Raw genomic sequence first — 23375 nt, forward strand, 5'->3', positions numbered from 1 at the left:
GAAAAAACAGGTATTGTTGAGACCCAGAAATAGATTGGGTAAATATTTAAGTCAATAGATTCAGTACTGAGGCAGTTGACCAAAGCTCTTTTTATCTGCATTATTCTTCATCTGAAGCGGCTACACATCAAATGCAATGGCTGCTTCATCAAAATACTTCCTATGGGCTTCATGTTGATAGTACCTGTTACCTTCACGATCATCTGCAGGGCTGGGTTCTACAATGCTTATATGCAAATACAAGAAGAATATAAGAAAATACAAGAAAAGCTATTACAAGAAGAGAGATTAGGAATGACTGAAAGAAAACAGTGACTAAGGTACATCACTGAAAGGGAAAGACACATGAAAATGGCCAAGGCCATGGACCATTTGAAAAAACATAAATATGGAAGTAAATGTTTTTCCTCCTTCAATATTCAAAACTAAGGCTGGTATTAAAATAGAGGTTAGACACAAAGAACAGGAGGAGAGGAAACAGAATTACAAGTGAAAATTAGAAGCAGAAGCCAAATCACTGGGGGAACAAAGACTGGATCATAAACTCAGAGGGTGAAAGAAAATGCGACAATAAGTAAAATGTAAGGAGCCTGTTACAAGAGAGCCGAGGAAAATGAAAAGAAAATGGCAAGAAACTTGAAGGAAAGGCTTTCAATTGCACAGACTGCAAAGAGCAAGTGGTCAAGGACAGATGCATGGGCCTGGAGAAGAACCCAGTCAGTAATTCAGCACTCCACTACCACCCTCCTATTTCAACAAATAAAGAGTTTATCATTTCAGGAGAAATAAGGTCTTTGGTATTTATGAGTACTGATCAACATAGCTAAGGAAATGAATGTTTAAATCAAAAGGAGATATATCTCCTCAAGCTATTTTATTAATGTATGGAACAGCATCATATAATAAATCAGATTAGACTGTTGCATAGTCCTCCCTGTTGCCTTCATAATCTATGAGTATACTTGCAACACATGCTTGTGTCATTCCCACCTGTTCTACAAAACTCTGCTCATGCACACATTGCATACATATTGAAAAAAGTACTGCATACATGAGCAGCAACTGTCTTCAATGCAATCTGCACCAGATAAACGTGACAGAGATGAGTTATACACATGAATACACCATGAAAAATCCAAGTCTGTTTCTTCTGTTCAGAGGTCTGAGTACTGACCCTTGGGGATCTGCCAGTTTGAAGAACGTAGCTCATCTTCCTTGAATACCCAAGCAGCAGGATTGGTGGAAATATAGGTCTCCTGTCCTCAAAAGTGTTTATTATATAACTGAAACTCTGAAACTCCTGCAAAGTATGGGACATTAATTGGTACACATTGTTATACCTTTGTTTTTAAACTCAATAATACAAAATTAGAGGCTCCTAACTGGATTTATACATAGTAAGATCGCATGACTTACAATGATCCCTTTCCCATCAAGATTGCCGTCAAGTAAGTGACGTGCTTTGTAGAACATTCCTTTCTGTTGGTCCAGTGAAGGAACAGATGCATACAAGACTGAATTTTACCTGCTAGTTGCTATTTCTTTTACCCCAGAGCATATTGGTCACCTTTTTTTCCTTGTTAGGTTCTTGGGTGACATCTTACTGCATGATAATTGCAGAATGACTTGAAACACACAAATACAGTCTTCTGAATTGTCACCTGAAAACTCAGGTCACAGAGAAAGTTGTGGCTCAAAAGTTAACACCATTTTCTAAGGAAGTGTTACCTAAAGTGTTCAGAGGGATACCTCCTGGAAAGAGAAAATACCCCAGACTTCTGAAATCACTGTGAGCTATCTAATGGGATGATCTTGAACACAATATGGACCATCAACATCAAGCCTGTATGAAGAATTTTGTTGAAGAAGTCAACATTTTTAAGTGTAGTAGATAAAAAGAGTTTGGCTGTTGTAAACAAAAGAATGTGGTTGGTATACAGTAATTAATCATTGTAACAGTTTGCCACTAACTGGAATAGCACCTCCCTCTAAAAACAATAGACTTACCCCTAAACTTGAGAAAACTATCCAGCTTTAAGAACAGCAATGCCTTTTTCTCCAAGGAAGATGAAAAAATCCCCTTCCAATATGTTGATAAACCCAATAAGGAAAAGGAATTTATATTTAATAATTCTACAATATGATCTTTCAAGAAAGTCATAGCATAGGTCAAATGAGTTGTAGTTGTGAGACAGATTGAAAGCAGAAAAGAAAGTGGAGTTCAGGTTTTAAATATAAAAACATTGGATTTCTGTTAGATGAAGTAGTACCAAGGGACAATTCAAAATGTCTTCAATATTCTTCAGGTTTATCATAGCACATTGAATAAAAATCAAAATGGCTGTTCCTTAATCTTCCAGAAAGCATTAATAAGCAAGGTAGGCAATGTGGAACAATATTACTGTTCATGTCTATGAATTCAGATATTCACACCACCATTCTGCCTTTCTAACTTCATTTATTTAATGAGAGACAAAAATAAAGGCTGGTAGCCCTGCTGTCAGCATCCCCAGGTATGCTTCACAGGAGCAAGGTTCTGTCCCCTTGTGGCAAAAGCTTTTTCTTCCCAAGCAGGTAGCTCTTATTTTCTAGTGTAAACTGAGCTGCAGCTCTATGCAGCTCACTGTGTGTCTAGCACTTCATTATTATTCTTCCCATATTGCCATCAAGGCAAAAAAAGATCAGTCCCCTGGTACCCTGTGCCTGGCACTATATTAGCCTCTCTATTTGCAATCAGTGGGAAGTTCATCTCAAAGTGGAAAATGCCATCTTGGAATCAGAAAAAATGATAGCATGTGGATGGCTGATTTCATATGAGGAACTCTAAAATATAAACCAAACAGCTTTTCTAGGAGGAATCCCACTCTAAATAAGGAGAGTTGATTAATCAGTTTGCTTCCTTTTAACTTGATCACTCACTCTCAAAATGAAGTGTTAAAAGAACATCATGTTTTTAAAACCATGAGGAGCTCAGTGATGTCTACATGCCATTCGCTGTAGTCATTATGTTTTTCTGCCCACACTTGAAGCTAGCTAGAAGCAAGCGAGCTCTGAATGAACGCTCAATAGCTGTGCTTGTATAAAGCTGGGCCCAAGCTAATAAACCTTTCTAAGAATCAATATTTGGTTGTTCTGTAGGTTGGAGACACATTAACATGGCTATGTAGCTCCAGCAAGGCTCCAGCATCAGTGAAGTAAGCTCATGTCTGCTTGGGGTATGTGTGTATAAATTCACAGGCTGAGGGAATAAGAGAAGCAAAGCAGAAGGTTTTATGTGCTACAAACAATAGACAGTGCCTGTGCTGCAGTCATCCTCAGCACCTCAGTCAGCACAGTCAATCTGCTGTTAGTAAGGAGGCACCAACTAATCCTTCTGCATCATGTCTCAGGGAGCATAGAGCCATATGACAGCTTCCAGAGTCACAGCTCCATCTCTGGTCTGCTCCCAAGACAGCCCAGCTGTACCCCACGGCTGCTGCAGGGACCAGGTTATAAAGCCAGCAATTGGCTTATTGTCTGTCTTAATTTTCAGCCACAGATTTGGTCTCTTTTACAGATATTATAATTAAGGTGATATGAATGCTTAGTAATCCTGATTTACAATAATGACATCCATTCCTAATCGCTATTCAATACAAATTGTCTCCTTGGAACACCTGATAAGAACAAGTCTTAAAAGCAACAACCAGAGCAACCACATAGGATCTCAGACCACTGAGGACAGGGCAAGAGAATGTCCACCAGAGTCAGAGGACGTAGCAGTGCAAGCCAGTAGAAGGGAGGCTCCACTGTGCCTCTACTTCCTCGTGGAAACTCCATAGCTGTAACACCAGCTCTGCATCTGATGCATCACTCTGGAGTGTGAGACACCACATGTCAGAAGTGTGCTGTGAAACATATGTTCATGTTTTCCCTTTAAGACAGAGTATTTCACATTTCATTTTTTACATATACTTTAGATTACAGATGAAACTATTGTACCAAAATATTGGCAGCTGCTTTCCAACATGGGAGACTGCCTCCCATGTTCAGCAAACTCTCCAGGCTTTTGACTATAAAACATTTCAGCAGGGTCTTGTATATTGATATTCATTACCCATACAGTTTGCATAACGGACTTGCAAACAGCCCAATCTATAATATCAGCTCATATTGACTAGCTATTTCTACCCTGAAGTAGGAACGTCAAGCTTCAATTGATTCATATTCACCTGCTTGTGTAAACATAATTCAAAAATAACATGTACAAGATAAAGCACATACATACATACATTCCTATGTGGAGTAACCCGGGGATGCACCATAGCACAAAACTGGTGCACCAGGCAGAACTAGTCAATAAAATGCAAGGTATAACTTGCCACCTGAATATCCCATAAACTCCAGATGCTCCTGGCTGCTACAAAGCTATAGGCCAGTAGCTCCCTGCAAGCCACTGGAAGGCCAGTGAGAAAGAGTACAAAATATGGCTGACTATGCTGGGGCTGCCTGGGAGGAGGAGGAGTCTAAGAAAGGACGGTGACTGCGACAAAGGGATGCTCTGCATACCAAAATTACCAAAATACCTCTCTCTTTCCTCTAGAGCACACTGAAGAAAAGCACTCCCACCTACCTTACACAACCGATTAGAAAAGGAAACTTAACTTGCATGACACAGTCTAAGTATTTCATAGAATCATAGAATATCTCAAGTTGGAAGGGACCCGTAAGGACGATTGAGCTCAACATCCTGCTCCTTGCAGGAGTATCTAAAACTAAACCATATGACTAAAAGCACCATCCAGATGCTCCTTGAACTCTGACAGCCTCGATGCTGTGACCATTTTTCCTGGGGAGCCTGTTCCAGTGACTGACTGCCTTTTCAGTGAAGAAGTTTTTCCTAGTGTCCAACCCGAGTTTCCCCTGGTGCAGCTTCATTCCTATCACTTGGTCACCAGAGAAAGAAGATCAGCACCTCCCTCTCTGCTCCCCACCTTGGGAAGTTGTAGACTGCAATGAGGTCACCCCTTGGCCTTTTCTTCTCCAAACTGGAGAAACCCAGGGACCTCAGCTACTCCTCATAAATCTTGCCCTTGAGTTCTTTCACCGTCTTGGTCACCCTCCTCTGGACACACTCTAATAGTCTGATAACCTTATATTGAGGTGCCCAAACTGCACATGATACTTGAAACACATTGTGAATCACAGGACAGTTGCTTAACACTGTAGGAAGAATAGCTTTTACCCTAGTCCTGGGGAATAATGACAACAACAAAATAATTAAAAACACAGGACAGTATTCATAAACTTGACTACATTTTTCTGCCTTTCTTTTGGTACCACCACAAAACCACTGACAAGGTTTTCCAGCTATTATCTTACCTTGTTTTGCTTGCTTTTTAACTAAGGAAACCTCATTAAATCCAAAATCAAACGGCTCAACACAAACATTGCAATTATAATGACAGTCTGAATGAAAACAATGAAAAAGGTCATAGAGCTAAGTAGTTTGTTTTACAAAAGAGAAAAGAGTTCCTTGGGCAGAAGAGAAAAAGGCACTTCAGCTGTTGTCTTGTCAAGTCAGGCTTAGACCCTCATCCTGCAGCTCTCCATTTCCACAAACAATTTTCACTGACACTCTCCACTGGTAGTAAGAAGGACCATATTTTATCCACCAGCACCCTGATGCTGTAAGATGTCTGTGCCCTACATTTTTATCTATTGAGGGCTTATCATCTAATGTTTTCAAGGAAAAAAAAGGAAGCTCGATGAGAAGAAAAAGATATCGTAGAGCAGCTGCAGCTGTAATTGGCTGAAGGGCTAACAAATGACCTAATATTCTACTAGTGAGGATTTATCAAGCTGCTCACTGCTCTGATTAAATAGGACTAATCCATCAGATGAAAACTGCTTTGCTGGCTCAAGAAATAAACTTACCTGTTTCTTAATTTTTCTTTAATTTTATTATGGGAAGATTAAGCTGCACTTCTCTAAACCTAATGTTTGCTCTAAATTATTACTGGATAATTTTACAAATTAACACATAAACCTATTCTCATGAAGCTCTCATGATGTTGCTCTTTCTGATCTTTATTTAAAACTGCGAATTAAAGCACTAGAAGTCACAGACTTCTGATCACTGAATATATTTCATACCAGCTGCAGAGCCTTTTCCAGTATTTCACCTCTGAAATAGGAAGCTACCGCAGCTATAATTAACATTTGATTGATCACAATATATACATAGCATTGTTCCACTTCTGATAAATGCTTTGCATTGTAAGATAAATATGCCAATTAAATTGTAATCAATACGATTTTTGAAGTAATTAGGTCTCCATCATAAAAAATAATATAGAAGGAATGTTAAAAATGATGGAACCTTCGACAGTTCTTGCCTTATTTCTCTTCTCTCTCCTGGCTCAGCATCTCAGACTCCTGCCCTTAAATCCTGGCTGGCACACAGGTTCCCTTTTCCCCAACTACCTCAGTGTGTATGTGCCAGCCACAGACCACTATTCTTCAGGATTCTGCTACTGGAGCTAATGGAGCATTTTCTACCTCATCACCATCTTTGCCTTAGCCTTCCTCATACTGAGAAGTGTGATTCAAAGCCTTGAGGGTACTGCTATCAAAAGAACTAGAACTTTTAGTATCAGATAGTGTACTGCAGTATATTATACACCTTTAGCTAATTTCACAGTGCTTCAGCAAACAATATGGGTCTAGTGCTAGTAAGCATCACTTGATCTGCTACTAATTCCTGCCAGCAGAATGCATACATAAAAGAAAACCAAAAAACCAAAAAACTAAAATAAAGGAGAGAGAAAGGGAGAAAGCAGGAAAACTGAACAGTCCAGGAGCTTCCACTTAGAGGAGGCACTTGTTATGAATCCATTTAATGAGCAGAATGTTCCTTTTCCGGTGACATTTGTAAAAGCCAATTTCCAACGCAGCATGTCTTTTTGCTCTGAAATACATGAGAAATCTTCCCTATAAAGAGCTTAGCATCCATACAAACAAACAAAAAATAGTCATTGTGGCAGCATTTTCTTTCCCCCGTTGCTCAGGTGACCTCCATCAATATCATGTTTTATTTCTGTTCCATATGGCTGAGGTCATGTTTCAGGATCTTGCTCCTGGAGATTGCTATGGCTTTGGTTCTGGGACAGCTTCACTACTGAACCCCAGGAAATATAATGGAAATGCTGGAAGGTCCTTCAGGCGTGTTTGCTGGAATGGACCCTTAAAAGAAATAGAAGACCAGAAACTGAAGAGTTTATGAATGTAAGAACCAACTTCCAAGTCTCTCTTAATTTTCAATACACAATGTAGTTTAACCACCAGGGAAATGGAACAGCAACCAAAGCTGTAACTTGTATTTCCCCAGATGGCAATATCAGAAACAGCCTTTACAAGATCTAACTGGCCAAATAAGAGGTCAGATTTTGGTGAATTGCACTGTTTCCTGGATCAGACAGAGTAACTCTTACAAGATGCATGTCTCACCATTAGAAGAGTTCAGTTTTACCTGTTCAAATCAATAATTGCAAGCCTACTACAAACTGTAAGTATACAAATAATCAAAAGAATCAAAGAATATCAAAATGATTAATATTTACTCCTTAATTTACATTTCTGTCAATGAATCAAAAGTGTGCTTTTTAGAGGAAAAATCAACAACCTTGTTTAGTCTGATTTCCCATCTGCTCAAAACGAAGGCAAAAATAGAAGAAAGCATTAGCAAAAGGAGCTATTTATGTTAAGTGCAAGTGACTATTATTACTGAAAGAACTGTGTATAGATCTGGTCCTTCAGCAAGAAACTTTGACTTGAGCCAACCTACTGTCTTGCCCAAGGGACCCAATCACCAGCCATGGGCTCATTTCAGTGTTCCTGACATTTGGTCCTTAACTCTCTCTGACATCTGTGGGCCCCTTGGGACCAAGCCCTCCTGGCAGAACAGGAGAGATGACAGCAGTGCCAGGGAATTGGTTTCTTGTGGGTAGAGCAAGTATTTTCTAGTGCTAAAATTGGTGGTAGTCAGCTCCCTGCTATGATCTCTCCCCACATCTCATCTTCATCTTGAAGCTTACATGAAACCTGTGCTCTGTGTAAGGCTCTGAAAAGCTGATCTAAAAAGACATGTCAAGGCTTTTACTGTCATAAGAAACAGAAGCTCATAAAATTGTGATTGTTAAGCCTGTTCAGCCAAGTGAAGCAGGGGAAAAAATGTATATCTAAAGGTTTTAGTAAACACATCTGAATTTGCCATCTTGGATAACTGAGTACTGCAATAAAATGCCAAGGAGAGACTAATACATACTTACACACTACTAATTTCCCAGTTTCAAAAATCCAATATAATAAAATTGACAGATGCTGTTTTACCTACTCAAGTGATTCATGAAGGGCCTGAAACTGTAATGCTGCAACAAGGTATGCCATCTGTGCTAGGGTTTGGGGTTTTATTTAAGTAAAAAGAACTGACTGGCTGAAAACTGATGAGAGCACATGATTTGCCTAGCACAAAATGAGAAACTTGCCACCTTTGCCTATAGAAGTAAGACAATTAACTGCACTTGCCTATTATTTCGCTATTCATTGTCTACCCAGACTGTTATTTTCGAATGCTGAAAAGAAAGAAAAATAAATCAAAGAACAAATTGAAATCTAAACCAAAATCAGATATTTTTTCCTGTCTCCTTTTAAAATTATGCTAATTGGCATGCATTTTTAATGACAACATTAGCAGCAAGTAATAAAAAGTCAGCAGGATCTACACATGGATAAATAACAACACACTAATGATAATTACATAAACCTTCTGTGTAGTGACATGTGGGTCAGGAATTGAATTTGCACTCTCAAATTAAATCATCTATCAGCTCCCCATATCATTAGTAACAAATGTCACTGGTAGGTTTCATTCTCCCATAGCCAGCGTTCTCTCATAGTTCTGTTTGTTACATCCACTAAAAGATTGTTTCAAGTCCAAATCTTGGCACCTAAAGGTACTCAATAGGAGTATCGATTGCAAAAGGGTAGCAACATTTGTGTTTCAGAAAAGAGCTTATTTCGGAAACTTGGAGAATGAAATTTCTAGTTGATATGTAGGTTTTTAGACAACCATTTCTGATAGAAAGGTTCAACTTAAATACATGTGTTTATAGTTATGTACTCGCATAACTGCCTTGATGAAATAGGACCATTTTTCAAGTGGATGACTAACAGCGAAGATTTAAAGACTAAGCAAAGAGTTCTGAATTACTGAGATCAAGCAAATAAGGAATGATTGAAGGAAAGGTTGCCTTTAGTTTCAGAGAAAATAGACATTTTTACCTCATTTTTTTTGACATAATGGGGTATACTTTCTTGTCATTATAGAACAAGCTGGAAAAGTAGTTGAAAATAATTCTCATAAGATCAGCAGAACATGGGGCTTCCAAATAGGACTTTATTCTGTAGTAACAGGAAGCATTTGACAGAATAGTCACACGAAATGGGCTGTTTGGGAACTCTGAAAATGGTGTCTGCTCTTCCTTGCTTTGGGCACAGGTAGGAATATGGTTTGCTTACAAAGCCCGTAGTCCTGAGCTACACTGACATATGAAAAATAAAAGGTAATTTAATAACTGTTATATTGAGCATAACTGGCAGCATTTGCATAGCTGGGGGCTGCATGGGAGAATGTCATGAGTTACTCTGGGCAGGTAACAGCTTTGAAACTGATGTGAGTAACCCATTTCCTGCCAAAACTTCAACATCAAAAGAGCATGTGGTGACTCTGTTCAAATGAATTTCAGGGAGAAATGGCAAATGCAAAGGGCAGGGGACACATGGGGAGATGCCTTCAGGCAGGCGCACGGAGGAGCCACAAGAAAGGATATGATTTGGAGAATAGAGGTGACCCATGTCAGTGTGGGGACAATCTCAAGAGACTGCAGCCAGAGGTGACCATGGCTGTGGGTGGCCCTCACTGGAGCAGGGGAGAAATGAGGAAGGAACAGCAGAAAGAAACCTGGGCTCTGTGAGGAGGGAACTGAATGTAATCTACAGCAAAAACAAAGAGATGACACTAATAAGAAGAGAGAAGAGATGTTTGCCTTAAGATAAGTCTGGGAAAGAAGAAGAAAAGTGGGTTACTTCAGTGTTTGTTTTCTCATTTATGTCACCCACCCCCAACACCTGAATCAGAAGATGGTGTTAATTGGCAGTAAGTAAATCAAGTAAAAATTCTACCGGTTGAGACTGTTTTGCCCATAACATCTGTGTCTTTTCGGCCGCCGCTGTTGAAATAAAAAAGATCTAGTGAAATGTTCTGTCAAGCTTGACTTATAAATTTACAATGGGTGACGGAGAATCCACCACAACTCTTGACGCTTCAGGACTTCTCTACCATTTATCAGCTTCCTGTCGTTGTTCAAAACATATATTTTAAATTGCTCAGTTTAGCTTCCAACCAATAGATTCTGTTATAACTTCAACAAACAGAGTGAGCTATTAATAATCCATGTTCAAGTCACTTCTTTAACTACCTTCAATATTTAGATACTGGGAACCTTTAAAGTCTTTTATCTTCAGCTTTTCTAGTGTTTAAATCATTCTGCAGTTACTTGGCCATTTCTTACTAGGTTTTCAGTGTTATACATTTGCTACAGGCACTTGAATTGGTGGAGCTTAACAGCAGATGCACAGAAGTCAAACAAAGCAGTAAGATTATGTCTACATTTCAATATAAATCTATTGCCAAAGGTTACACTAATTTGTTAAAGTCAGTCTATTAAATTTGATGATTACACACAGGAGGGTAACATACATTTCATACATTCTTTGTGTCTGAGAATTTTACCTTGGGCCAATATTTGTTTTCTTAATTTGATATAGAATCATAGAATAGTTAGGGTTGGAAAGGACCTTAAGATCATCAAGTTCCAATCCCCCTGCCACGGTCAGGGGCACCTCACACTGAGCCATGCCCTCCAAGGCTCTGTCCAGCCTGGCCTTGAACACAGCCAGGGTTGGAGCATTCACAATTTCCCTGGGCAACTCCTTCCAGTGCCCCACTGTCACTCAGGTTTCATGGAGGTAATACCCATTTCTTTTCACAGCTAGTGCAAGTCCACAAACAGTGGGGAAGCTGTGGTTTCCTGAAGGTCCAGTTATACTTTTCAAAGTTCAGTCTGATGCTCAGAGAGGATAAATTAAAATGGGGTTAATTGTGTAGCAAAGTACAATACGCATTAAAAGTTGAGTATTGGGAAAATGTAGGCAGATAAATACTTCAAATAAAATGTAAAGAATAATCATTTTCTTCCCAGATTAACCTGTCCACTTTTTTTTTTCTTAAACTACCTATATTAACTATGTATAGAATGAAAAAGAATGCATAAAATGTAATTGCCTGTTAGATCACCTCTCACCTTTTGAATATTTCTTGCCGATGTCAGAACTCCATCAACAGTAACTTCTGATTTCAAGAAGCTATTTTTATCTTGAACTCCTAATTCCAAAGGTCTTAATAGACTTGGCCCAAGCCAAAGCTGCGTTCCTTGGTGTGGACTAGAGAAAAACAGGTGATTAGCCCAAACAAAAGGTTGCTTTATATATCTGCACATCCACTTAAATAACTTCCTGGAGTGCAGTCACCTTTCCCAAAGCAAAGACAAGACAAAAGGAGGGATAAGTCACTGAGGACACCTGCCTCATTCAGCACTGTTTCAGGAGAGGCAGATTTAGACATATTAGAAATTACATCTGCATGGCTAAAAGAATTTTAATTTAAATTCATTCAATCTTAAAGTTCCGTGCCCATTTGCTACTTTGGAACAAGTTCCACTGGGATTTACAGATCCATGAACTGTGGATTGATTTTCGCTTTTACCAATGCAATGTTATGCAAACACATTTTTTACAAGCATTGTTCAGGCTTACTTCTCTTGGATATAGCACAAACTTTTCAAAAGAGCCATTTTTGTCAGAAATGTTACCTGGGCTCTACCCAAAGTTGCTTCTTAAACATACTAAAAATACCTTGGGATCTGGCTCATCAAATATCCTCATCAGATGTTTTCAGAGGCCAAAGTGGTGGTTTTGACTCTCTTGCAAGCCAACATTTGTTTTCAATGAAAAATTACAGGTGAGGCTGATGCATGATTCTAGTATGGAATTAGAATGTGCTCAGAGTATGCATTCAGCAGCACTGGAACCAATATTTTAGATGTAAATCTTGGTCATGAAAATGGAGTGCTCAGTTAATACCTAGGACAGCATCACCTTTGCCATATGTAACTTGAATAAGAGCGTACTGAGGAAAGCCAGAGATGGTATGAACAGGATGTTCATCAAGGGAATTCTCCTTTTCTGTTCTTCACTGAATGTTCTTTCAGTAGGAAGTGGTGGGACTGTGCTTCAGACAGATCATATAAGCCAAGAATGAGAAGTATTGTGTTGGGAACTGTGAGACTACATAAACAGGTTTTTGGGGTTTTCACCATTTGTTATTGAAAGCAAACAGAAGGAGTTGTTTTTGTTTTACAAGAGCACGTAGTGACAGGGAAACGTCACTACAAAAGGGGAATGGCTTTAAGCTGAAAGAGGGGAGATTTAAATTAGACATTAGGAAAAAATTCTTCCCTGTGAGGGTGGAGAGACTGGCACAGGCTGTCCAGACAAGCTGTGGCTGCCCCATCCCTAGCAGTGTCCAAGGCCAGGTTGGATGAGGCTTCGAGCAACCTGGTCTAGTGGAAGGTGTCCCCACCTGTGGCAGCAGGGTCAGAACTAGATGACCTTTAAGGTCTCTTGCAACCCAAAGAATTCTATGATTCTATAATACTCAATAGCTAAATAGTAGAAAACAGAAGAAGAAAACAATGATAGTTAATAACAAACATTACTACTTGTAAGTTCTAATCATTAATAAGTAGTACTATACTCTTGTATATTATGCTATATTCTCTTAGTATATAAAGAAATAACTATTTTCTTTCTTGTAATAAAGTTTTTGTTTAGTGTTAGAAGGATTTTTTTTCCCCCAAATTTTTCTAAGTATTTTTCCATTTTCCATTTTCCTGACAGCTCTGCAGACACAGAATTGCAGAAACAGAAACTGCACAGAGCTAGTACGTGGTTTTGATGTACTGTCAAATACTGAGGAGTCCTAGTAAGAGATCAGAATTCAGTGAAAAATCCAAAATAAACATAAGAGAAAATGGTAGTCCTTGTGTTAGAAAGATGAAATTGGAAAGAAAAAGGTAAGACCCTGTCCCTGTTCACAGATAGAGGAGCTGCCTGTTCATCCATGCAGACCTCCTGCTGGAGGACCATTCTTGAGATCAGAGTACGTCATCCTTGAAAAGCAGCCAGTTCGCCTGGACCCCTCTTTTCTCCAAGGCTGTATCCTATGAGATTCTCCCAGGCAGATCCTTGGACTTGCGGATGTATGAAATAATCACACTTCATTTGAAGCACATTAAACTGGGCCTTTGTTATCCTGTTTAGATGGAAACACTAGGAAAATGAGGACCTTTCTTAGAGACCAAACACCGCCTGGTTCCCTCACAATGTCAGCAGCCAACAAATGTTGAGCAATTAAACTCTGAGGAATAAAAAGAATTAAAGGAAAGGCAGCAGATGCAGGAGACACAGCAGCACCAGACAAGCTAGAGCAGTAAAACTGGAATGAAAGTAGACATGGAGGAGATCAAACCAGAGCATTAGAAGAGGAACTAGAGAAAGGTTACATTGAGGAGGCAGAGGAGACACAATGCAAAAGTGAGAGTGGTTACACTATGAATGTTCTTACCTGGTGAAAAATCCAATATCAAGATTTTGCAGAAGACAATGAAAATTTCCGAACTGGAGAAATTAATTATTTTCTTTATTAAAGCTCTCCATTCTCCTTTCTATCTTCTGTGAAAAAACAATCTGGCTTTCAGAAGTAGAGTTGACTAACACAGCATGTTCAGAGAGAATGAAAAAAACAAATTATACTGGAATAAAGTTTAGGTGAGGTGTCCCTGCCCATGGCAGGGGCATTGGAACTAAGTGATCTTAAGGTCCTTTCCAACCCTCATTATTCTATGATTCTATGTGTAATGCTAAGGCCAACAGTACAAGCAAGCCACATCTGTGACTCCTTCTTGAGAACGTAAGTGTGCTAAGCAGCTGAATGAGAAAAACTACTGGGAAACACAACAATAAGGAGATCATAAATAAAATTTGCAACTATATTATGCTTATAGCTTCTCAATAAAGTACAGTAGCAAATGATAGAAGGAAGGGTATGTCCTTAAGATCAAAAGGCTAAAATAATTCTTAAGGTTACCATGTTATTGCCTGAGATTTTTAGGCTAAAAGTGTGTCTATAGCGCACATGCAGCAAGTCTGATATGCACAGAATCCATCAAATTTACTTATGACCAAGGTATGCCGATAAAATCAATGCTTCTCAAGTCCTTGTATGCTTTATGCTTGTGCCTTCACACATCACCTATGCAACTCACATACGGGAAATAAAGCCTATATATACATCTTGATGGACATGTTGGCTGCACCTGTGGTTGTAAGCTAAGAAGAGTCCAGGACCTCTGCCAGCATTTATACATGATCATGCCTACTAATAGGCTAAAGGCATATCCTCTGCTGAGGCCCTGGCCTCTGTCAAGAAGCCCCATTCCAGGAAAGTCCTGATGCTGGATCTGCCAGCTGGCACTGGAGCTCAAAAGCATTTCCAGGCACAGGTAACTCCATAGTTTATACAGAGACAGCATGGCCTGCTGATCAGCAAGAAATTTGGGTCAAGGTCCTCCTATCTACTAGTGTAATACTTCTCAACAGGAAAAGACTTCGGCAAATATGCTCTGTGACTAGGATGTAACTTACATGCATAGCATACCCCAATGCATATGTAAATATCAAGCAATGGTGATAACCCACATACTTTGGGACAGTTCATGTGCTTATGCTGGATAATGCAGCTGCATCCCCAGTTCCTTCAGTATGAATACTGTGGATTCATGCACCTTCTAGTGGGAGGATGAGTATAAATTATGTTAATAATTCTGAGGGTATAAGGAGGCAGACAATTATATACTAATAATTTCAAGATAATAAAATATTATTGTGTAAAACCAAGTACTTTATTAATAAAACTCTAATGTGTCATCGGTAATAAACCTACTTCTCCATGTCATCAATCTTCAATATAAGAAAATCCATGTGTATAAACCCCATCCTCTTTGACAACATTTAGCATCAAGCAGCAGAAGGATTAATTTTGAGGCACAGATAAAGAGCATTTACTTTCTAAATGTCTGATTTGCATTTATTTCTTTTCCACTGCTGCACCCACTGAGGCTGAGACCTGTCCTGCTTGGTAGAATGATAAAGCATTTATTTTCTGCACAGCTCCTTGGCGAAGTGACAGGGGCATCACTGCACCAGGCTGATAGCAACAGCTGCAGTGTGCCCTTTGCTGCACTTTGCCTGGATGCTTAAATCTGGGGTTCTTCTGTGTATGCATGTCAGTTCCAAACTAACCTCAATCTATCCTAAGAAAAAACATCAAAACATAAATAATGCCAGCGAGTTTCTTTCATTTCTGTGTATGCACTTTGAATATGACTGTCCCTGAAACAAGAGTTTTTACTTCATGCACTTGGAATCCTTCTGAATAAGGAAGCATAAAAGCACGTAGTAATGTTAGAGATAACTAGTTTCGTGCTCATTGACAAGTGAAAGAGATCTTTATGCAGGTAAAACAAACGTTAAATTCATCTCAAATCCTATAATTGTGAACCAGTACTCATTTATTTTCCTAACACTGGAGCAAATAACTACAAGCTCCATAGCCACAGAAGAGCAGACAAAATAAATATAAAAATACTAAATTCTGCAAAATGTGTGGTTAAGGAAGAAAATGCAGCTAATTTTAATCCACTCCTTATGACAGATGAATTAGCCCTTCAAAATATATTTTTTAGAGTGTCTGAAGGGCATTTAGTCTCTTAGGCTGTCCAGTTTTCAGACTATACAGACACAATGCTCATTATTACTGCATTGTTTCACTCTAGTTAGTGTTTCAGTTCATTTTCTGCTGTTCAGTATGCACCCCTCTTTTTGTTCCAGGGCTAGCCTTAGCTTGATAAAAACATGTGCTGCGTCAAAGTACTGTTTTCTTCATAATTTGTCTTTATGATCTTAGTGTCATAATCTCTTGTATATTGTATATTATTAATCTTGAAGATCTTTAAATCCATTTGACCTTTGATTATTTTAGAAAAAATTAATAATGGTTGGTAAGTATTTTAACATTTAGTTTTAAATTACTTTATGGGCTTTTTTATTTTTTATTGTCCAGAGAATTTTCTTGTGTTTCTTTTTCAGTCCAACCAGAATGTTGAAGAAGCAAGTCAATTATATGGCAGAGACGTGATAAGCATAGCTAGAGGACAACTTCTCATAATGCTGCTTCTTCATGAGCACTTCGTTCCTTGAGGAAAGGTAGTACATAAAAAGAGGCAAAATATAGTACAAGCATGTAAGACTGAAATCATAAAGGTCAAGCACAGAATTAAGCCTGACCAGTGAAGGACATCAAAACCAACAAAAAAAGTCACTCTTGAAACACAGAGATCAGCAGGAAGAGGAATACCAAGATGCCAGCTGGTCAGCTACTTAATGGAGAAGGAAAGCCATCCCTAAAAACATCTACTATAAACAGATAATTAGCATAATTGGTACCAGAGACAAAAGGGTACTAATTCAGTATGAATAGATTAGAAAGCATTTGTATGAGTGATATGCTTTAAAATTACATGAGCTGTCACTGGTTAGCACTTGAAGGGGTGGCCAATCCAGTCATGGGGCCATCAGGAGTTATCTTCTGGAACCGGTGAAAATGAGTGAAACAAGGAAGACTGAAGAAGGATGAACATCATAACCACTTGGATTTCAAAACAGGGAGAGCTAGGAAATTAGTACCACCAGCTTCATTTCACTCTCTGGAAAAATGCTAGCACAAGTTAATGGTTTACAGTCGCAGTCACAGATGAAGTAAATCAGTTAAGGTCAACATGAATTTGTCAAGAAGATGCTGGGTCAACCTGGTCTAACCTTCTTCTGTGACAGAGTAACAGGCACTGGAGACTGAGGAGCAGTAGATTTCACATCTTGATTTCAGTAAAGCTTCTAGCAGTACTTCAATGACATTTTCATAAGTAAGCTGGAAAAACATGGTGTAGACAAAACTGTTACCCACTTAGATAGAAGTGGGTGGAAAATCTTTCTCACACAGTTGTAGCAGCAACCACAGAAGAGTCAGTTCTGGCACAGCTCCAGTTCCTTACAGCATTTTAGTTAATGGGATGGGTGACGGGACAGCAAGTTGTGAACAGGAGGATGGGCTCAATGACCTTTTGAGGCCCCTTCCAACAGGAATTATCCTGTGATACTCTGGTCCTGATTCTCTGATTATACCTACTTGTGAAATACTGTCAACTTACTGACAGGTAAGACTTGGAATTTAAGATGACCTGGACAAGTTCAAGTTATGATTGAAAAGCTTAGGGTAACACTGAGCACTGATAAACAGGCTATGCTACACTTAGAAATAACTAATTATTCAAATACAGGATGGGGAAGAAGCAGCTAGAAGCAGTTATACTGGGAAGGATGCAGGGGTTATTAGGACCAATGTGAACCAGAATCATAAAATCATAGATAGTTAGGGTTGGAAAGGAACTTAAGATCATCTAGTTCCAACCCCATTGGTGTGGGCAGGGACACCTCCCACTAAACCATGTCACCCAAGGGTTTGTCCAGCCTGGCCTTGACCACTGCCAGGGATGAAGCATTCACAACCTCCCTGGGAAACCCATTCCAGTGCCTCACCACCATAACAGTAAAGAACGCCTTCCTTATATCCAATCTAAACTTCCCCTGTTTAAGTTTTAACCCGTTACCCTTTGTCCTATCACTACAGTCCCTAATGAAGAGTCCCTCCCCAGCATCCTTATAAGCCCCCTTCTAGGACACAGGAGCACAATTTTAGGCTCTAAGGCATGCAAAACAGTCCTACACCTCTGCTCATGTTCAGCTGAGATAATGTATTCACTCTCGGGAACCTAACAGCAAAAAAGATTTGAACTAACTGGAGAGAGTCTGCAGAAGATCAATGAAAATGATAAGAGATTAGAAAACATGACCTATAAAGAAAGCTGGATATTAGGATTGTTTAGCTTAAACACTGGGAAACCAAGAGAGACAAATTAACAGCGTAACTATCTAATAGGCTGCTGGAAAGAGGCAGGGAAAAAGTTATTTTCAGTGTCTGTGAAGCATAGATAAGACTGAATGGTCTTAAACAGCAGCAAGGAAGATTTGGGTTAAACATTAGGATAAGCTCTGTAATTCTAAAAACAGTGTAGCACTGGAACAAACTGCCTTGGTGAGTGAAGGCCCTGCAGGGTGCATGATGCAGACCACTGTCAGCAAGACTGCAAGTCTCCAGGGGACAGCAGGGACAAGCTGACCTTGATTTCTGGTAATCCTGTTTTTCAGATTCTATAATCTATTAATAAAATCAGCCTTCTTTTTGCAGCACCAGAAATACCCTAATATTTAATCCCAATTTAAGCATACTTCATAGCCCAATTTCCTAACTCGCCTTTGGTAGTCCTTGAATATATATATTATATTATTTTATATGTAATATATATAAATATAATTTATACATATTATATATATATTTAAGCATATCACAATCATCAGATGCCAGAGAGAAGAATGCCTTGTGACTGACACATCACATGTATTTCTTTCTATTCCTCCCAAGCACTATTTCATTTTGTGCCTAAGTGTCTATAAATCCTTTTATATCAAACATTGAAGTGCCATTGGCACTGGTGTACATATCACTCCTCCTTACAGTCACCTGCACACTTCGTGAAGATCTTGATAATATTTCTCTGAAAATTTAGAGGATGCAGAATGCAGGTCTGTTCCTCAGTTCCAGTAATACTGTACAACGTCCCTTGAATCATGAGGCTGTTTTCACTGTCCTTTGATTTTAGAGGAACCAGAAAGACAAATGCAGATTTCCACTACCGAGATGACTAAATTCTAGGTAGTGCTGACATATTTAACTGAAATAGGTGACACTGAATGTATTTCTAAATTACTTTTTGAACTGTCCTATACAGCGAAGAACATAAATCAGACTTGCCTGGCAATAAAAACAAAGACTTCTAGAACCAGGGAACTAAAGCAAGGATCTGAAATTCCAATTTTGGAAAACTAAAGCAAAGACCCTTAATTTGAAAAATGGTGAGCATACAGTAACTTTCAAATTTGCTAACCACTAATACTGTAAAGTGCCTTCAAACAGCTATTTTTAAGAACCAGCCAGCAAATTATGTAGTTGTTATGTTATGTTTTGTTTTGTTTTATACAAATTGTCATGGGTTTAGCAGTGGCATTCAATTTTTCTCCTTCTTGGTAGCTGGTGCAGCGTTGTTTCAACTTGCAGCCTGGGAACAGTGCTGATAACACGGATGTTTTTAGTTGTTGCTGAGTAATGTTTACCCTGACCAAGGACTTTCTGAGCCTTATGCTCTGCCAGGGAGGAGGGGAAGCTGGGAGGAAGCAGAGACAGGACACCTGACCCAAACTGACCAAGGGGGTATTCCATACCACAGCATGTCACGCCTGGGGAGGTAACTGGGAGTTACCCAGAAGGACACCGGGTCTTCTGGGTCGGACTTGTTTTCGGCAGGTGGTCTCATGTTCTCTTCCCTTGTTATTTCCCCTGTCATTATTATTATTGGTGGTAGCAGCAGTGATTTGTGTTGTACATTGGTTGCTGGACTGTTCTTATCTCAACCCATGGGAGTTACATTCTTTCGATTCTCCTCCCCATCCGTCCGGGAGTGGAGGGGCAGGGGGTGGGGGGAAGGAAAGAAAGAGGGAGGAAAAGGGGGGGAGTCACTGAACAAGCTGGCTGGCTGGGTTTAAACCACAACACAAATGCACATAGTATGGGGAGTAAGCAAGAGGAATAAGAGATGTGTCCACACCTATGGGGGTATGATATCATTGGCATCACAGAAACATGATGGGATGGCTCCTATGACTGGAGGGTTAGATAAAGAATTGGCTGATGGCCACATGTAAAGAGTTGTGGTCAACAGCTCAATGTCCAATTGGAGACCAGTAACCGAGTGGTGTCCCTCAGGAGTTGGTGTTGGGACCGATCCTGTTCAACGTCTTCATCGCTGACATGGACAGTGGGATTGAGTGCACCCTCAGCAAGTTTGCCGATGACACCAAGCTGTGTGGTTTGGTTGATACGCTGGAGGGAAAGAATGCCATCCAGAGGGACCTTGACATGCTTGTGAGGTGGGCTGATGCCAACCTCATGAAGTTTAACCATGACCAGTGCAAGGTCCTACACCTGGGTCAGAGCAATGTCAGGCACAGCTACAGACTGGGCAGAGAAGAGATTCAGAGCAGCCCTGCAGAGAAGGACTTGGGGGTGCTGGTCGATGAGAAAATGAACATGAGTCAGCTTCAGTGTGAGCTCACAGCCCAGAAAGCCAACCGTATCCTGGGCTGCATCAAAAGGAGTGTGACCAGCAGGTCAAAGGAGGTGATCCTGACCCTCTACTCTGCTCTCATGAGACCTCACTTGGAGTATTGTGTACAGTTCTGGTGTCCTCAACATAAAAAGGACATGGAACTGTTGGAACAAGTCCAGAGGAGGGCCACAAGGATGATCAGGGGACTGGAGCACCTCCTGCACGAAGATAGGCTGAGAAAGTTGGGGCTGTTCAGCCTGGAGAAGAGAAGGCTGTGTGCAGACCCCATAGCAGCCTTTCCAGTATCCGAAGGGGGCCTACAAGGATGCTGGAGAGGGGCTCTCCATAAGGGACTGTAGTGACAGGACGAGGGCTAATGGGTTTAAACTAAACCAGGGAAGTGCAAGTAAGGTATAAGGAAGAAGTTCTTTACTGTGAGGGTGCTGAGGCACTGGCGCAGATTGCTCAAAGAAGTTGTGCATGGTCCATCTGTGGCAGTGCTCAAGGCCAGGTTGGACAGAGACTTGGGTGACATGGTTTAGTGTGGGGAGTCCCTGCCCATGGCAGGGGGGTTGGAACTAGATGATCTTAAGCTCCTTTCTAACCCTACTAATTCTATGATTCTATGACTTTGTACTACCAACTAGATGTGGATCTTTTTTTTTTTATTAAATATTGATACTTCTCTCCCGACTTAGAGCTACCAAAGATTTCTCTATATTTGCAATTCTACGCAGATGCTGAAATAAAAAAAAAATAAATAAAAATTGCAGGATCACTTGTTCCAAAACCATAACTAAACTTCTATTTTCACTAGTTTTATGCTGACTGCTTCCTTATCCATGCTCCTTTTCAATGACAGCCTATCTGTGTTGGCTAACACTTTGAGGACATTTATTTGGACTTGCTGAACTGTAAATGCTCACTCTTGGATGCATTCCAGGACTATGGTCTATTCTGGCTGCTATGGGTCAGCTCCTGCTCACATTCATTAAAAATTCGGAGGTTTGGACTATTCCATTCAATAACCTAAAGGCAGTCAAGGAATTTATGTTATGATTATTGCATTTTCACAGCTAATTTTATTCTTTTCCCCAAAGACTCCATCCCTTTCTGCGCAATGTGTAAGTCAAAGAGTGAAGGGTGAGACACAGTATACACCATCACCCCACCAATCACCCAGATTCCTTTAAAAGCCAGAAACGCATGCAGCAATAGCAAAGATTCTGCACAATAGATGTTGGACTTAAGAGTTCACGATCAGAGGACATGAAGAAGTGATTTGCAGAATAAATCTGAGTAGTTGGGAAAGAATCAGAAGCAAATAAAGACTTTAACAAGGCCCACTACAAAAAACAAACAAACAAACAAACAAACAAACCCAAATCCAAACAACAGCTATCTCTTCCTTTATATAAATATCAAGTCACTTTGCTTTGAGCAACCTCGTCTAGTGGAAGGTATCTCTGCCCATGGCAGGTGGTTGGAACTGGATGATTTTTAAGGTCTCTTCCAACACAAACAATTCTATGATTCTATGATTTATTTACTCAATATAGCATGCTTTCTTATTTATAGAAGTCACTTATCCAATATATTCAGCTTAATTTCAGGTGTGGTTTTTTTCTATGTAGGTTTCTAAACCACTCTCTGCTCTGGTGGTACATGCATGAGGATACTCAGAGATACTGGGTGAAAGCTCTCAGGTTTGTGTTGTTGGAAAGACGTGGAGATAAAGACTCTGAAGGTTGAACTAAGCTGTACAAGACTAGGTCAAAGACACAGATTGGAAGGGCTTTAGAAAGGTGATCTGTACACAGACCTTCACGTTTATCCAGGGTGTCATCAGCTTCCTAAAAGTACAACCCAGGTATTTTCTCCCATGGATATATGAAACAACTGTCAAGTTCATCATTTCTGTTGAGGCAACAGGCACCTGCCAGGCTGGGAGCACAGACTTTCAGTACTTGTAAGTAAATGGCTGCGATTTAACTGAGATATAACGAACTCCTTTCATGAATGTCTGCTATGTGTTTGTAAAGTGCCAGAGTCCAGATGTCTGAATTATCTCCACAAGTGTTGCTTTATTTCTGTGTCTAGCTTGGTTTCCATAAAGCTGTACTAATGAAGTACTCAGTCTCCACAAGCAGGTACCATCAGATACCAGTGCTGGTCTACCTTCCTTATTAGAGAAAGCTGTCTCCAAGGTGGAGGTGCTCAAAGGTATTTGGTGGTCCTTCAGCTGGAAGCCGTGTCATCCAACAAAGTCCATGCTTGATGACACCCTCTGTACACGAAGCAGTGATAATACCTTTGTATTTGTGAAGTGCCCCAATGCAAAGAGCTGTGTTGCTGCCTCTTCATCTATGAGTGGCAAAAGAAACAGTAAGAAAAATGCCCTTGTTCTAGCCTGGGGATGAATTTTTTTCCAGTGTATCAGTACTTCAGTTCCAGACTGCACAACTCAGACAGTGCCAGCTGCAGGAAAGGACGATGTGAGCTCCGGGGCATCATTTGTATTGAAAGCCAAGTTCCACAGCTGGGGGAGAAGGAGGGCTTCTTTTCGCTACAACTAAAGCTACACAGCGAAGACAAACAAACCCAGACTCCCTGTGTATTAGCAGCTGGCTTTCTCCCTGCTGTGTGCTTTTGCTGAGGGACAAGGGAACTCCAGAGACCACAGCAGCGTCTTTTCTCTTGATGCCATCTGCTGGCTCAATGCTACACAAAGTCTGGGCGGACCTAAAGAGAGCGCACAGACTTAAAAGCAATCACAAGGTCTAACTTACTAATGCTTATAAGGTCCTGAGCAAACATCAG

This window comes from Neopsephotus bourkii, unplaced genomic scaffold (genome assembly GCF_033783945.1).
Source record: "Neopsephotus bourkii isolate Nb327-2 ecotype Australia unplaced genomic scaffold, CSIRO-AGI_Nbou_v1 NB_753, whole genome shotgun sequence".
In the NCBI taxonomy this organism is placed as follows: domain Eukaryota; kingdom Metazoa; phylum Chordata; class Aves; order Psittaciformes; family Psittacidae; genus Neopsephotus; species Neopsephotus bourkii.